General features: G+C 57.7%; 1 non-coding gene and 1 pseudogene across 1 annotated transcript; both read right to left on the reverse strand.

Annotated features, from left to right (window-relative positions):
- Window positions 1–1297: 1297 nt before the first annotated feature.
- LOC120099627 (5.8S ribosomal RNA) lies at window positions 1298–1450 on the reverse strand. The gene has a single exon (XR_015634982.1). It is a non-coding gene; the product is annotated as a 5.8S ribosomal RNA (ribosomal RNA).
- Window positions 1451–2528: 1078 nt separating this feature from the next.
- LOC148001943 (18S ribosomal RNA) lies at window positions 2529–3442 on the reverse strand (annotated as a pseudogene; the record flags this gene model as incomplete).
- Window positions 3443–4326: the final 884 nt, after the last annotated feature.

A 4326-nucleotide genomic window follows, 5' to 3' on the forward strand; every position in this document is an offset into this window, starting at 1 on the left:
GGACTCGTGGAGGGGGGAGAAAAAACACGCAGGTGGAGGGGTCGGTAGGAACGGGGAGCTGGAAAGATCCGCTGGGATCACCAGCACGGCCGAACACGTGCCGCCGGGTTGAATCCTCCCAGCGGACTGCACTGACGTCACCCGTTTACCTCTTAATGGTTTCACACCCTCTTTAACTCTCCCTTCAAAGTTCTTTTCAACTTTCCCTTACGGTACTTGTTGGCTATCGGTCTCGTGCCGGTATTTAGCCTTAGATGGAGTTTACCACCGGCTTTGGGCTGCATTCCCAAGCAACCTGACTCCGGGAAGACTCGGGCCCAGCGCTACGGGGGGCTGCTACCGGCCTCATACCGTCCACGGGCTGGGCCTGGATCAGAAGGACATGGGCCCCCCACGAGCGGCGCCGGGGAGTGGGTCTTCTGTACGCCACATTTCCGGAGCCACGGCATGCAGAGGGCATTCGGCGCGGGGCTCTTTCACTAGCCGTTACTGAGGGAATCCTGGTTAGTTTCTTTTCCTCCGCTGACTAATATGCTTAAATTCAGCGGGTCGCCACGTCTGATCTGAGGTCTCCGTAGAGAGGGGAAGGAGGAAAAGAAGGCGTGGGTGGCCGCGGGCGGACGGGTGGAGAGGAGAGCAAGAGGGCGCCAAGGTCCCAGGCCGGGGCCTGCCACCTCTCTACCCTGGCCAGCTCCCACATCCCGGGGACAAGTCGCATAAGCGCACGGACGCTGCGGCATCCCTCCGACTGGCACCAGAGCGGTCTGCCCCCGGCGGGGGGCGGGGGGGGAGGAGAGGTACCTGAGACCGGCCCCAGCGGATGTGGTATGCCCCTCCACCCCCATCCGACCCTCCCAGGTCGCTCTCTCTGTGAGCACTGGTGGGTGCATGGCGGCGATGGATGCACTGAGCCAGTGGGCGGGGCCCGCCTCCCACCAGACCAGAGGCTCGGTGACCGATCGCGGCGACAGGGCCCGTCTCGCGCCCAGGCACCCGACCAGCCCACGCCAACACGTCCCCACTGTGGGGGAGAGCGGGCGAGAATGGGAGCGGGAGCGGCTGAGCGAGCAGGAAGGAGCCACGAGGAGGGTGGCCGGCAAGCGGCACTGGTGGACGGGGAGGACAAGGCCCTCGCAGACCCACCGGGCGTGGAGGACCGCCAGACGCCGCCCAGATCTGAACTTCGGGAGACCGATGGCCGAGGGGAGAGGCCCTGCGAGCAGAGTCCCAGCGGCGCAACGCGCCCCCCCCCCCGCAGCAAAACCGCAGGGGGGTGGGGCGGCAATTGATCCTCAAGCAACTCCCAGAAAGGTGTAGCCCCAGGAGGAACTCAGGGCCGCAAGTGCGTTCAAAGTGTCCATGATCAATGTGTCCTGCAATTCACATTAATTCTCGCAGCTAGCTGCGTTCTTCATCAACACACGAGCCAAGTGATCTACCACTAAGAGTCGTATCGGTATCTGGGGTGTGAGCGAACTTGTATGGGTGCTAACAACGGCACCAGCTCACCCGTCCGCCCCTGCTGCATGGGAAGAGAGGGGCCAAGGCGAGGCAGCTCCACCTCAGGCCAGCCAGCGGGAAACTAAAGGATACATGTGAAATGAAAAAAAAAGACAGGGTCGGCAACGGAAAGGCAGGACACATGGGACATGGGACGCCGCCAACCCAGCACCCGGCAGCGGCCGGCCAATGGGCGGGCAAGTCGGGCGCTTGGGCTGGGACCCCACGGGCGCCCAGAGGGGGCTCCAGACACGGACCCCCGACCGCCACCTCTGGAAGCGCAGGCAGCCGGAGGGGGCCCGCTGAGTCTGAGGGAGCACCAGGTGGGGGGAAGAACCGGGAAGCCCTCCCACGGATGACCTACGGACTGTAGGGCGACCCCCCCCCCCGGGTTTTAAACCTCCACGCTGGAACAGGTCAGGTAGGTACCGGACAAGAGCGGGGCGGCCACGAAGGCCCAGACGGCGGGGTGGGTGCGTGAGCCCACCCGTGGCACAGGCACCCCCCGCACGCGACAGAGCCACCCCAGCACCGTCAGAGCGGGAGAGCTGTGGCGGAGGGGCAGCAGGTGCCATGAGGAGAGCGAGCGCGTCCCGGCCACCGCCCGGGAAGAGATCATGTACCGCCCCCGGTGCACACGAGATGAGATTACGGAGCCGGTCCAGAGAGAGGCAGAATGACCTCAGTACTCCGAGGGCCTTGGCTGGCTGGCGGGCAAGGGAGGTGCAGGCGGTGGCGGTGGAGGCAGCAGTGGCAGAGGCGGAGGCGGAGGCAGGCGCACGGAGGCGAGGACGGAAGCAGAGGAGGGAGGGAGAGAGAGAGAACAGAGGAGGTCCCTGGACAGACCAGACCCGACCCCCCACCGCACTGCTCTATAACGTCCCCCGCCTTTCCCGAAACGCTCACTTGGCCGACCGGCCGCAGCGCGCGCCAAGAAGGCGACTGGGACCCAGGGACGCGCCTCCTGGTGAGAGGAGGGACTCACATGGGCCTGAGAAAGGACCGGACACCCCCTCGGCCTTCTCCGTTAATGATCCTTCCGCCGGTTCACGGAAACCTCGTTACGACTTTTACTTCCTCTAGATAGTCAAGTTCGACCGTCTTCTCAGCGCTCCGCCATGACTGTGGGCCTACCCTGGCGGGGCCGATCCGAGGGCCTCACTAAACCATCCAATCGGCAGTAGGGAAGGGCGGTGTGTACAAAGGGCAGGGACTTAACCGACGCAAGCTTATGACCCGCACTTACTGGGAATTCCTCGTTCATTGGGAATAATTGCAATCCCTGATCTCCATCACAAATGAGGTACAATGGGTTACCCACGCCTGCCGGCGTAGGGTAGGCACACACTGAGCCAGTCAGTGTGGCACGCGTGCAGCCCCAGACATCTAAGGGCATCACAGACCTGTTATTGCTCCATCTTGGGTGGCTGAATGCCACTTGTCCCTCTAAGGAGTTGGGGGACACAGAGTGCTCGGGGGTAGTGTAACTAGTTAGCATGCCAGCGTCTCGTTCGTTATCGGAATTAACCAAATATATCGCTCCACCAACTAAGAACGGCCATGCACCACCACCCAGGGAATCGAGAAAGAGCTATCAGTCAATCCTGTCTGTGTCCGGGCTGGGTGAGGTTTCCCATCTTGAGTCAAATTAAGCTGCGGGCTCCACTCCTGGTGGTGCCCTTCCATCAATTCCGTTAAGTTTCAGCTTTGCAACCATACTCCCCTGGAACCCTAAGACTTTGGTTTCCCGGAAGCTGCTTGACTATCATGGGAATAACGCCTCCACATCGCCAGCCTGCTTTTGTTTAGTTATGTACACCCATTTGTTTTTCTTTTTCTTTCTCTATTTCTCTTTCTTTTTCTCTCATTGGGGGAGGGGATTTTTTAAATTCACATTTTAAATATTATCCCCTTTCCTGATTTGCCCTCTAGAAACCAGCTATTATTTCCCCTCATGCCTCCTGTTCTATGAGGGCAGTTCCCCACTCACCCACTCACTCCTTCCAACCTGCCCATTCTGACAGTTCCCTACACTGGGGCATCAAGCCATGACAGGACCAAGGGTATTTGCTCCCATTGGTGCCTGAAAAGGAAATCCTCTGCTTCATATGCAGATGGAGCCATAGGCTCATCCTTGTGTATTCTTGGGATGGTTGTTTAGTCCATGGAAGATCGAGGGCAGGGGTTTGGTTGGTTGATATTGTTCTTCTTATGGGGTGACAAACCCCTTCAACTACTTCAGTTCTTTCTCTAACTTCTCTTTTTGGAACCTTGTTCTCAGTTCAATGCTTGACTGCAAGCATTCTCTCTCCCTTCTTCCCTCCCTCTCTTCTTCCCTCCCTCCCCACACTGCTCTATGTTTCTATGTTTGTGTGTTTGTGTGTCTCTGTGTATTTGTGTGTCTGTCTGTCTGTCTGTGTGCCTGTCTGTATGTCTTTCTAAGTGAATGTCACTTTTCTTTTCTTAGATAAAGTGCTGAGATAAGAGTCTTACCCAAGCTATGCAAATACGTCCTTTAGGTTGAGGCCAGAGTATTTTTTCCCTCTGTTCTACTATTTATAGACCTAATACTAGGAGCTTCTAGCCTACATGTAATCCAACCTTCCAAGCTGCCTGATTCAATATGGTTTCTCTTGGCATCTTCATGAGTTGTTCTACATGGACTCACATTAATTTGGACAATGTGTAACAATCTTCTGGATCCTTCTAATTCTCCAGCTTTTTCTGTTTTCCCCCAGTGAATAGTTTGTTCTCTCAGAACCTGAATCTGTAAAATTATGTCCAGAAAGCTTCTGTAAACACATGCCACACACGACAACTTCTCTT

The sequence above is a fragment of the Rattus norvegicus genome, chromosome 12, assembly GCF_021556685.1.
Source record: "Rattus norvegicus strain SHRSP/BbbUtx chromosome 12, alternate assembly SHRSP_T2T, whole genome shotgun sequence".
Classification (NCBI taxonomy): Eukaryota; Metazoa; Chordata; class Mammalia; order Rodentia; family Muridae; genus Rattus; species Rattus norvegicus.